The sequence below is a fragment of the Elgaria multicarinata genome, chromosome 2, assembly GCF_023053635.1.
Source record: "Elgaria multicarinata webbii isolate HBS135686 ecotype San Diego chromosome 2, rElgMul1.1.pri, whole genome shotgun sequence".
NCBI lineage: Eukaryota > Metazoa > Chordata > Lepidosauria > Squamata > Anguidae > Elgaria > Elgaria multicarinata.
The window spans coordinates 46,786,351-46,800,209 of NC_086172.1; positions in this window are offsets into that span (position 1 = coordinate 46,786,351).

The following is a 13,859-nucleotide window of genomic DNA, read 5'->3' on the forward strand; positions in this document are numbered from 1 at the left end:
TACTTTGGCCACATAATGAGAAGACAGGATACCCTGGAGAAGAGGCGGATGCTAGGGAAAGTGGAAGGCAAAAGGAAGAGGGGCCGACCAAGGGCAAGATGGATGGATGATATTCTGGAGGTGACAGACTTGACCTTGGGGGAGCTGGGGGTGGCGACAGCTGACAGAAAGCTCTGGCGTGGGCTGGTCCATGAAGTCACGAAGAGTCGGAAACAACTGAACGAATAAACAACAAACATATATATATATATATATATATGTGTGTGTGTGTGTGTGTGTGTGTGTGTGTGTGTGTACTTAGGAATTTATATCTCAACTTTGTATGCCAAAGGTGGTATACAGAATAAAAATCTTTAACAAAAACCAGATCAAATACAATTCTAAACACAATGGCAAGAAATCTATAGCATCAAGAAAACATCACAAAACAAAAACAAAAAAACAAAAAACAAAAAAAAAACAGGAACAAAAGATAACACACATAGTCTAGGGCAAGGGTGGGGAATATGTGGCCCTCCAGGTGTTGTCGGATTACCATAATCCCCACCATTGGGCCATGCTGAAATGAGACAGTTATAAGACCCTGCTTCAAAAAGCAGCCAAAGAAAGGGTTGGACAAACTTCCCATAATTTAGGAATGACAACTGAAAATACCTTTTCTTTCTCTCAACTCCACCAGCTGCACCTCAGCTGGTGCAGGAGCATTTAGAAGACCCTCAGAAACCCAGCAAAGATCCCAAGCGGATCCATATGGGAGGAGGTGATTGCTTAAATGCCCTCGTCCTGGAATGAATAGGCCTTTAAAAGCCAAAGTCAACACTTGAAATGAGACTAGATAAGTAGATAGCTAATGAAGCTGGTACAAAATTATCTTAATATGTTTTGTCCTGCTGCTCCCAGGCAAAAATTTCACTGCTGAATCAGTTGAAATTTTCCAACTGTCTTCAAGGGCATCTCTACCTAAAGGGAATTACAGTAATACAACCTAGAAGTGACCGGAGGATGGATTATAGAAGCTGGATCTTAGTTTTTTCCCCCCAGGAAAAGATGTAGCTTGTAAACCAAATGCAGTTGTTAAAAGGCATTCCTGATGTTATTCATTCATAGGCAAAGATAGGTCCAAGAGCACTCACCAGATGATAACGCTCTTACTTTAGAGCAGTACAATGCTATCAAAAGAGGCTAAGCCCTTCTTCCAGCTTTGTTCATTACCCAACTAGGGTAACCACTTATGCACTGCCAAAAAAGAGGAAATGCATCATCAAAAAGAGGAGACAAATTTGCGTAAAATTTGCATACGCTAGTTACATGTATAGATGCAAATTTAGAAATAATTACTATAACTTAAGTCAAAATGCAATATATCTCATCATCATGAGCAAGACTCTTGGCTCATCTATACCTAGAGCCCTTTCAAGAGTGGGGAGGGATGATTGCAAAGTTTTCAGCTTCAGCAATCATCCCTCATGGGGGACACATCAGCCAGTTTGCTGCAATGTAAAGAGAGCCGTTCCAGGGTGGTTTTTTTTAATATAACTCCTGATTCTTGAGCATCAGAATCCAGTATGAATATGTTTTTTTTAACACACACACACACACACACACACACACACACACACAGAGTGCTGAAAGTCCCCCAAGACCCATCCAGAATGTGTAGACAATGCTCTCCCCCCACACCCCAAGACCCATGGTTTCACCCCGCTTCTCACAAGGAACAGCAACGGCTTAGCGAGAGGAGGTCACACCATCTGTGCACCTCAGGCATTTTGCAAGAGCGGGGAAAAAACTGGGACAAAAGCTGTCATCGATATCCTGGGAAAACTGAGGGGTCATCCCTAGATCACCACGGGATCAGCTGTGCGTCATGTGGTGCAATAGAGATAACCTCAATACTATTCTGGAATAAATGGCTGGTGTGGATTAGGCCTCTGCTAACTGTTGTCCTTGTGCTAACCGTTGGTGGGCAACTTCAAGGCTCTTACTCTCCCTTTTTTATTATGGTTCTTGGACTGGGTCGCTGGTCATCCTGTCAAATAGAGGACTCCTTTATCTGGATGACTGCCCTCTAATAGCCCTTCAAATAGAGGATGGTCCTCCATAAAGTAGGGCTCATGACCACCTGATCCATTGTACATGAATTAAATTTCAATTGTGTTCACCTTCATCCACTCCACAATTGCTCCCAAACTCTGGTTTAGTAATTATACGGCACCCTTCTTCTCTTTTAGAAGGATGAGGTTTGCACCAGTAAAACTGGTTCATATAGTTGGGAAAATCTGTCTTTTTTTTAATGATAGCATTAGTTGAGCTAATATTTCTGTGGCCAATGGGGGCAGCCATCTCCCCCCCCCCCCAGAATATCCTTGGGAATATTGCTATGTCATGAAAAAGCATCGTTCTCATAGGACATTGTGTCCTAAATTCCTAACAGAATACCACTGCAAAGTTTTTCTTTTTTCCTGGTTAACCTTTTAAAGTCACATCTCTCAAGATTTTGCAGTGGAGTTCTCCAATCAAAAAATGTGTACAAAAATGTGTATATTAGGGAGAAATGCATGTATATATTAGTGAGAATAATATTCAAAAATGCATTCTGTTAGAAAAATTGTTTGCAAAAATGTGTGGATTAGCAAGATGGTGTACAAAAAAAGCATACATTTAGAAGAATACTTACGATTTTTCATGAAATACTTAAAAAATACTCATGAATTTTCATGAAAAACATCTTTTTCAAAAGAAATCTCTGAGTTTGTGACAAACCGAACTTACGATCTGAAAAAAGAGAAATTGAGAAAAATGGAAATTCGTCCATTCCTACCAGCAACCCTCGCTAACATTACTACTCTGAGATTTATTTATTTATTTAACCAGAAATGCCAGGGATTGAACCTGAGATCTCAGGCATGCTCTATCAATAAGCCATGAACTTTCCCTGTAGCAGCCACAGCTGCACGGACTTTGGGATCAAAACCAGCACCTGCACAGACTTTGGGGGTTTGTCTTTGTATTGTATAGCCCATAGCTGTTATGTCCCGTGTTTGTGATCATGGCTTTTTCATTACCGTGTCATGTATTTTATGGCTATTGGCTGTGAGATACAGGAGATGAAACACCAGTGTGTTAAAATGCTCACCAATAGTGTGACAAATCGCAATGACAAGGTTGCGTTTGTAAAATGAGCCGCAGCCACTTGTGATATGATGTAGTGGAACGAAGTAATCCCACCACCCCCTGCCCACCTCAGACAATGCAGGCTGCGGTATGTCATGGTAGTGAAGATGGCCCTAGACTGCTTCCTCTCAACTATATTCATCTAATCATTCCACTTCTTTTTAAAACCCAATTTCCAATCAATTCCTTTTTTCAGAGAGAGAATGAATTTAAGGTAAATCATTAATGAATAATTATGCTGAGATGATAATGTTCTCTGACTTTGGCTTTCGTGGCAACTTTCCACTGTAATCAAATAAAATAGCTCCTTTGATAATTTCAGGCAGTGGCATAACCTTTTGTTATGTTCCATGGATGGATTTAGCTAGAAAATACAATGCCTCGAGGTGGGTTTTTTTTAAAAGGTTTTTTTTAAAGTATCACTTGTTAGATTGTGCATGAAGATTGCTGTTGGTTAGAATGGAATTCTCTAGGCCAGTTAATGCTGCCGGTTTAAAGGACAGCAAATCACAGCCTACCTCACTCTTCATTGTTAGAGACTAAGCTGATTCGAATGGCATACTAAGCAATCCAATTAACACATGAAAACTGGTGCCTTAAGGACAAAACTTGATGTTACATACAGATGCTGTTTCCTTGGTGGCCCCTTTTAAACTGGAAACCCTGGTACTGGAGGGCAACTGGAATCAGAGAAGTGGCAGAGGAGAGGGGTTCTAACCCTTTCCCACCATGCTCCATAATGCATTGTTCCTTGGGGGGGGGAGTTCCAAATGTCTCTTTGTCCAGATTTGGAACCCAGCAAATGTTGGAGACACTGCAATTTGGAGAGGGAACTATGGCAGGCAGGGAAAGGGTTAAGGAAACCTCCATAAATACTTTTCTGATCCAAATCCCCCCTCCCCCCCCCCCATTCAGTGTTTTGAGTTTAAAAGAGGCCATGGATCTGTATGTCACATCTAATTTGATCCTAAATCATACAATGCAGTGGTTTGGATTTAGGATACCACAGATAAGATATAAGGGAATACATGAGAAAGGTGCACACATGACGGGGAGAATGTGGATAAGAAGACATTTTCCCCTCCCTCTCTCATAATACTGGAACTGGGGTCATACCATGAAGCTGATTGGTGGAAGATTCAGAACAGATAAAAGGAAGTAATTCTTCACACTATGGAATTCACTTCCACAAGTTGTAGCACTGACCAACAATTTCGATGGCCTTAAAGGGGAATTGGACAAATTCATGGAGGAGAAGACTATCAATGGCTACTAGCCTGGATAGCTATGTTCTACCTCATAACAGAGGCAGTAAACCTATGTACACCAGTTGCTGGGCAACATGGGTGGGAGGGTGCTGTTGCACTCATGTCCTGCTTGAGGGTTTCCCACAGGTTGCTGGTTGGCCACGGTGTGAACAGAATGCCGGACTAGGTGCACCCTTGGTCTGATTCAGCAGGGCTCTTCTTATATTCTGATATGAAGGACATGATTCAGTATCTCCATGCAGAAGCCAGGGCATGTGTGGCACAATTGAAGTACAAGAATGAAAGGCTAATGATGGCGGAGATACAGAAAGGTGTCAGAAATGGAAGGCACTAAGCTTACTTATGTCTCAGGTTTGTTTTGTCCCACCACCTCTTGTGCTTGTGTCCTGTTGTGGTTGCTATTACAAGCTACATCAGATTATATATATATATACACACACAGAGAGAGACACCATTTTGCTAACTCGGGAAGTTCAACCACACGATTCAAATATGTGGACCAACCTGGTCTGTAACAGGGAAACTATAAAAAGAATTAAAAACTTAAACTTCCAGAAATCTCAGAACTAGTACCCATTAGCTATACTTTCACAGTCCACTATAATCACAGCACCCCTCTCAGCTGATTGCTATCAGCTAAGAGCATCTGGATAGCTGTCGATCAACAACCTGATATGGAAAGAAAGCATAATAGCTTCCTCGTGGCCATCAAAGCGCAAGTCATAATTGGTGATTGTGTGATGACTGAGAGCGGCTGTCTACATATATTGATTTAATTAAAGCCAGCGGGCCAATGTATCACATAGATCAAAGCCTGCTTGTATCCTGGTCACGCTGGGCTTCTGGTGTTGGAGCACATGCCACAGTGGAATCCCAGGGCAAAAGCTGATAGATCCTGCAAGTGGTAGGGTCAAATATCAATTGGAGCACCTGGAGACTCATGACTTGTCCTCATCCCTTGGTCCTGTGTAATGTAAGGGCTGGGGAAGGGTGGTTATACTGCCATGCCAGCTTTCTCCAACCTGGTGCCCTCCAGGTGCTTTGGCCTTCAACTCTCATAATCCCTAGCCAACATGGTCAGGAGTGCTGGGAAGTCTACAGCAGATGGCATCAGTTCCATTTCTTGCCCCATACGATTTGAGTCCTGCTCTTCTGATTTCCTGCCCAAGGATGGCTGTGGACACCCTGACCAATGACCATGGGTCAGGCCAGGGCACTGCCACAGGGTGAACAAATGGTAGGGGAAGACCCACTTTTTCTGCCATAGGACCAAGGTCCAGCCCTTGTTTCTTCTACTGCACTGGAGCAGTAGCAGTTTGGGGATCCATAATCCCTCTTGCCATCATTCACTGTGCCTGCCCATCACAGTGATATAGCCTGGCAGTGCCAATGGCATCAGCTGTGACTTATTACCACCCCCATCCCCTGGTTCTGCCAGGGGCAAAACACATGTTACTTTAAAGGCATAGGTAGAAGCTAGGGTTTTCTTTTCTTACTCTAGAGTAAGTGCAGGTGCCCCACCCAATCAGATTGGAACATAGCCTGGGGGGCTTTAACCCTTTTGCCCCTGCTACAGTCCAGATCGGAGCCCCAGTGCCTGCATTAATTTGCTTTACTGGATCCCTATTTGGCAATAGGAATTGCAGATGGTGGTGATAGGTGTGTGTGCTAGTATGACAAAAAAAGTCACTTAAAGACATTATATGGCATCCCCCTCCCAAATATTTTACTATTTTCAATTGGCTCAATCTTTAGCCAATACTGGGGGTAAATTAGCCAGTTTGAGAGCTTTGTGAACATGCTTTCCTCTGGATCTGCACATCAGTAGCATGGAACACAATGCTTGAATGCCAGGGCAGGGACTTACCTTTTGTGATGACCCCTTCAGTTACAGCTTTCAGAAAGGTACAGAGGGGGCATGGTTTGACTAGCTTTGGGGGGAGTTAGGAATTGAGTTTTAGAGATTTCATTAATCCCTAAAACTCTTGATCTTCCCCTACCGCCTGTATCTGAGCAACGATGGAAAGGAGCTCCAACAGCATATACATTTCTTGTTCCTGCGCTGGCAGTGTTAGATCTTAGATGTTGCCCACCCCTCTGAGTTGAAGAGAGTTAGACAGGACTTGTGCAAACATGAAGAACAATGTGTATTTCCTTTCCCACCTTGGGAGTGAACTAAAAGTGCAATCCTATGCATGTTTAGACAGAAAAAGCCCTACAATTCCCAGAATTCCTCAGCCAGCATGTATGATTTATGAAGTGCCTAAAGTACATATGGGCATATTTATTTATTTATTTATTTATTTATTACATTTCTATACCGCCCAATAGCCGGAGCTCTCTGGGCGGCTCATATAGACTCTAAAGCAGGAGTTGGCAACTTGTGGTCCTCCAGATGTTGTTGAGCTCCAACTTGCATTAGCTCCATGGTCATGGATGATGGAAGCTGGAGTCCAACAATATCTGGAGGGCCACAGGTCACCCACCCCTGCTCTACAGCTCTATGTATTAAAGAGTTCAGCCTTCAATAGGAAAGTGGTACGGGGACTTATTGCTTATACATCTGACTCTGACTTCGGTCTAGCAAACCCTGAGTTCTGTTCAAAGAGGTTTGGATACCTGGGGGATCCAGAGGAATATTTACTTGGAAGCCAGGCTTGTTGTGATAAGAAAGAAGAGGAGAGAACTCACTTGGGCTTACTCCAGAGTCAACCGCCATGAAGCTGGATTTATGAAAATTGCAAAGATGTTCATGATCAGCCCCCGGTGGTTGTAGTTTAGTTTTCAGCAGGAACTTCTATAAGAACCCACAATAAGTATGGCTTGTCCATCGTTTACTCTGCCTTGCAATGCTGTAGAGACTGGTTTTCTACAGTGTTTGGTAGATTTCTTTCTCTCTTTTCCCCTCCACCTCCTTTCCTTAAAACATTGCTTTAACAGTTCATGTTTTTGAAACTGGTTGTAAAGAAGACATTTCCTTGGCGCAATTGCAGTTTTTAACAACAGCTCAAACTCTGTAGCCAATCTCCACTGGGGTAGAACTAAAATCTGGAAGTAATCAGTAACCGCTGAACATCAGAAATTCTTCCCCCCAAAAAATACATTTAGACACAGCTGGAGTCTGCTAGCAGTTGGGATAGGATTCAGGTAGCTAATCCCTCGAGGACGGTTGCTGTTCCCCATCTTCCTTATCTTGTATGTGGAACTAAAAAGCCCCAGGGTGTTGATGGTTGTAAAGAAACCACAGCATCTGACACCTGCTGGGAGCAATAAATAAAGAACTAGGTTACCATTGTCAGCTTGTGCCTCCTCTCCTTACCACTGCAGTGGAATTCTTTACTTGCCAGTATTGGGGGGGGGGGGGGCGTTTGAGAAGGAGAGAGGAGCGCTAACTGTTTAGCCATGTAAACAAATCAGATAAGTAACAGAAATTGCTGCCGTTAAAGCCAACAGTTTTTGACATCCATGCTTGACCTGTAATACAAGCAAGACTGGTTAAGGAGTAAACAAAATTGCACCCTTCACTTCAAAGAGTTATTGTAGTAATTACTCACGAAGCAACATTACCCACTGTGGTTCTTTGGAACCTGCTAAGTTCAGACTCTGTCCTATTTTTTCTTCACCCCCCCCCCCTTTTGACGTGTTTTGAGTTTCCTAATTGCGGCAAGTTAGGCTGGATGATCTGTGTGGGTAGAGTGACAGAATTTATTTGTAATCTTTGAATGCCTTCACTAAACAATCAATTAGCGAGATTCCTTTGCTGTTTTAATGACCAAAGGGTGATGATATTGCCCCCCTCTTCCCAAGATCTGTGTTATATCTTTGCTTTGTGCGCCAGGAAAAAAAAATCCTTATTATGTAGAATAACTCGAGTCACTACAGTCAATAGGGGAGTGATGTAAGTTTCAAGCTTGGGCCTCTTCCGCAAGCTACCAGCTTAAGTGGAACATGGAAAAAAGGAAATGAGACCTCATTCATAAGGTCTGTCCAGTAGACAATCACCAGTTCCTTATGTCTTGAGCTATATAGCCCCAGCTAAGCTTAAGAAATGGTGAATCTTAGGCTGTGATCCAGCTGCAGTCCCAACCGGGCCCTTGGGTTCCTCAGAAGCCTATGTCCTCCTTCCCCTGACCCTAACCTTTTCCCGTCGCTAACCAATAGTTTGGTGGTTCCCCAGCTTTTGCAGCTTTTTCCTATTCTGAAAGGTTTTAATTAGAGCTATGCACAAGTAGCCTCAGAAAATTCTCCACCCTATTTGTGGGCAGAGAAATTGAGGGGACAATTTCACCGAATTTCTCCAGGGGGAGAAGAAATTCTCCAACAATTCCTCACAGGTAGGCATCCCCATTGGCAAGGGTGGAAGAATACCCTCTTTTTGTGTTTTCTCCTAAGGGTTTTTGGGGGTTTTGCACTGCCACCGCAAGTGGCATGAGCGTCAACTGTGTCGGCAGGCTGGTCTCCATTTTGTGTTCTCCACAATGCCCCATCTATCTAGCATCACTCCAGGGCATTGAGGGAGGGAATTCAGCAGCCACACACACACACACACAAATGGTGAAGAAAATATGGAGAAAATTCTGAAAAAATCCTTTTATTCCTTAGGAGCTAAGAAAAGAAAAATCTCAGGAATTTCCTGAAAGTTTTATGTCCCCAAGAAACAGGCTTCCATTTTATTCTCAGAACATTTTATAATTTATTGTGAATGTGTGTTGGTGGTGTTTTTGACCTTAGCTAATCACTGTGAGGTGTCTGAAGACTCAGACTATACTGTCTATTTTTTTCTTTCTATTAAACATCTCACTATTGGGCAGGATCTACACTACTGCTTATAATGGTTTATAATGGTTTTGACAACTGTTCAGGCCCAGGACACATTACATATACAGTTTTCAGACTGTTTTTAAAGTGTTGTATCCTGCTTGGTGTAGATCGGGCCCAGCTCTATAATCTCCCGGGCTGCCTGCACTTCCTGATCTGAAAAGGCCCTATAAGAGGCATACATTTTTACTGTCTTCCCCTGAGCGAGAAGTGCAGTAAGCCAAAGAGGCTACAGGTTGTCAGTCGGATGACAGTAAAAGACAGGATGTTCACACATACTCCTCAGCCATCTCATAAGTATGGTAAATGCAAGAACCCTGAAGCAAACCCATGAGAATTTCTCTGAAATTTCTTCTCCTTTGCATTTCTTTCCAAGAACAATTTCTTATCTATCAGATTGAATGAAAATGTTCAAAATTTCCATGACAGAATTTTTCGGCACAGCACTAGCTGTAATTTACAGAAAGTTACAAGTTACAGGAATCCAGTTTTGGCTGGACATCAGGAAAAACTTCCTGGCTGTTAGAGCAGTATGTCAATGGAACCAATGACCTAGGGAGGTTGTTGGCTCTCTCACACTAGAGGCATTTAAGAGGCAGCTGGACTCCCATCTGTCAGGGATGCTTTGAGGTGGATTACTGCATGGAGCAGGGTTTGGACTCGATGGACTTATAGGCCCCTTCCATGGCTAATGTTTGCAGGGTAAGAGTATTTTATATTCTTTCTGAATGCTTGTTTGTTGTACTAGATTTTTCTGTACTTGTCAACTGCTTAATTTGTTCAGTGGTAGCAGTATGCCGAATCTGTGAGTATGGATATGAGAAAGGTGATGGGGAAAGAGTGTTAAATGTCAGGAAAGGTGAGACTATGGTCATCCAGTGAAGGATTTGCAATCAGAAAAGATATTTGAGGAAAGAGGAGACCGTATCACACAGAGTACAGCAAAAGCTTCAAAGTACAGCAAAAGCTACAAAAGTAGGAATGAGTGAAGTTAATTTCATATTATTATTATTATTAATAATAATAATAATAATTTGTTAACTGCCTCTACCTCTGGATCGAGGTGGGGTACAACACAAATGCAAACATCATAAAATACATATAATTGATTAAAACATATAAAACTAATACATTATTAAAAGCAGCACGTTATTAATAATAATGTCTCACTTGTTCTTTATTCCAGTGATTTTATCACTGAGATGTTATGTAGAATAGATTTGTCTTAATTGTGTGCTGTGAAATCAGACATGTGCCCAAGGTCATGTTTGGTGGGCACGCCCCCTTGGGGGCTGGGAATATTGTCCTCCTTTTTGGTTTCCAAAATGTGGTCACCCTAAGCAGGACAGGCACGGCGTCATGTGAGTGCCATCCTGCAAATCCGCACACCAGGCATGGCAAGAGTGCACTAAATCGCTGGTGTGATGGAGCTCCTAGACTTTAAAGCAGTTTATAACAGTAGTGACAACAGTGGGGGCCCAGGACATACTATGTATACAGTTTCCAAACCGTTTTCAAAGTGTCATATCCGGCTTGGTGTAGATCTGGTGCCAGTGTACTATACATTCCAAATCTAGTATCAAGAGTATATGGTCAATCTGTACAAATAAAATAAAATATCCATCTGTGTTTCAGAGTTAGGTGAATGATTGTGGTGGGAAGATTTATTGAGCTTCTTAAAATTCAGGATGGTTTGACCATCCAGGTTTTTGAAAATGTGTGCATTTGTACATTCCGATCAGACAAAGAAAAAGAAATGTCATTTTTCTGGTTTTAGAAAAGTCTGCAAACCATTTGCAGTGCCTTATCATATTTTTGTTTGGAGTGGAAACAGAGACTGAGATGTTAAAATTAACATGAAGCCGCTTGAAACATTTAAAATAGTCTACAGAATAGATCCTGAGAACAGGCTTTAACTCTGTGGTGATGATTATGTTTTATTATTTACATTTCAGTGACTGAGCCTCCCCCCCCCCATTTCTACTTGCATGATATTTGCTTAAAGTAATTATACCAACTGAGAACAGTGGCAGATTGAAATTAAATGTTTGGATTAAATATTTTGTCAGCAAACATGCAGCAACTGCTTTGCTGCTGCTTCTCTTCATCTCTGCATACTGATTACAGTAAAGATTAGCTTTTATCTTGGCAGGTTTTAAAGAGCTTAGATAAAATGTTATTGGATATGTGACTTCAAAATCACCAACAAAGAATCAAAATCCAGAAAATGAAACATTAGCACACACATAGAGACACACAGAAATAAAAGTAAGAGATGTGATTATATATTTACAGGAACACGACAGTGTCCCTGTAGTTAAGGTCGGAGAGTAGATAAAGCATTATACCATTATAAAGGGGTAATTGGGGATGGTCATTCTAACATTCATAAAATCGAACATGTTTCACCATTCTTCCTGAAATTTACATGTGCCAGAAAGAACAGTTGGTTTTACATAACCTGAAAATTTAAAGAAGATTGGTGAAAGATTGAGAGAAGGAGGGGAGTTTATTTATTTATTTATTTATTTATTTATTTATTTATTTATTGCATTTATATCCCAGCTTTTTTTCCTCCAAGGAACCCAAGGCGGTGTACATAATCCTCCTCCTCTCCATGTTATCCTCACAACAACAACCTTGTGAGGTAGGTTTGGCTGAGAGTCTGTGACTGGCCCAAAGTCACCCAGTGGGTTTCCATGGGTGAGTGGGGACTAGAACCCGGATATCCCGACTCCCAGTCCAACACCATAGCAACACCCACACTGTACAAAAGAAAAAAAATCCTCTCTGAATAAAAATGGTTCTGATAATTTAGGCTAGTGATTTTTTTATCCATGAAATTTGTAGTATTCCGTCCCTTACCCATTAATCCAGTGGTGGTGTCTTCTTCCTCCTTCATTGTAGTTGGTGGAATGGCTTTTCTTTTTTAAAAGTTCCCTTTGGTTGATTTTTAATTAATATTTATTCATCCTATTGGGGTGAATACAGAGGCCTTCTTCAGGAATAGCATAACACATGCTCAATAGCATCCCTCCTGCCTCAGATAGATTAGAATGTTGAAAATAAAATGGCCGCCTGCTTCCTTTACAGACATTTCCTTAGTGGAATCATCAGTGTCTTCTCAGAAGTAAGTTTCATTGAGTGTAATGGTCTTACTCCGAGGTAAGTGTGTAGGGGATTGTAGCCTTTTCAAAACTGTCTGGATACTTGGAAGGGGGAGAGTAAGAGATGCTAGAATTTCCACTCCTTTCCAGCACAATAATCCTACAATTAACAACTTGCTAACTGTGTGTGTGTGTGTGTGAGAGAGAGAGAGAGAGAGAGAGAGAGAGATGCCCCTGCTAGAGGAATCCTCCTCAGAGGAGGAAGCACAGCCCCCAGAAACCAGGGAGACACATCAAGTACTGGCACCAGACCGGGAAGAGCCTGGGCCTTTAGGCAGGGTGACCATATGAAAAGGAGGACAGGGCTCCTGTATCTTTAACAATTGTATTGAGAAGGGAATTTCAGCAGGTGTCATTTGTATATATGGAGAACCTGGTGAAATTTCCTCTTCATCACAACAGTTAAAGCTGCAGGTGCCCTGCCCTCTTTTAAATCTGGTCACTCTAGCATAGCTTCTGCAGCTTTAACTGTTGTGATGAAGAGGGAATTTCACCAGGTTCTCCATATATACAAATGACACCTGCTGAAATTCCTTTTTCTATGCAACTGTTAAAGATACAGGAGCCCTGTGCCCCTTTTCATATGGTTACCCTACTTTAGGGGAGATGTCTACAGGCCCTTTGGGGGAGACAGCTCCAGGTCCTTCCCTGACAGATGGAGGGGACTCTGACTCTTGAGCAGAGACTGAGCAACTCCCTGACCCTCAGGAGCGCCATTGCTTCAAGTGACAAGCCAGTAAACCTCCTGTAAGAATAAGTGCTCGGTTGCAAAAATGGTCTTCTTGGGAGAAAGCAACTCCACTAGAGTAGGGCTCTGGCCAGAGAGCTCTGATGGACAGCGGCTGAGACTGGGTGGGGCTCTGCAGCCTTTGTGAATACAAGCCAGCAATGAGCGCTTGCTGGGTGCTGAAAATAATGTCTCATCAGCTTCTCTGGTCTCCTGATCCTGTCTTGGTCCTGAACCTCTGCTTTATCCTACTGCTGGATTATGTATGTAATGGACTGCCTCACTGTGTTTGAGCTTTTGCCTGTTTGACCACTTCTGTATTTGCCTGCACTTAAAGCTTGTCTGCTGGAACATTGGTCTGGGCTTTTACTTGGCCTGGTGGTCAGCTATATAACCAAGAATGCTACAGCCAGTGCAGGACCTTCTGCTGATCAGAAGGAAGGAGTGAGGGGTGCAGAAGAGCCCCATTGCACTGGGAAAGTGTGTGGGAAGGAGGAATATTTTGAGGAATAATCCAGTCTGACTGGGAATTGCAATACTGCTTGGGCTCTTATTAGCTATGATGAGTTTTAATGTTGATAACTGGGGAGGAGGATATGCGTTTGTGTGTGTAGGGAGAGGTTTGGGGCTTGGGCGTCTTATCATGAAAGAAAAGCATTACCAATTTTAAAAAAAATCTTTAAAATTTGGAAAAGCACTTGAGCC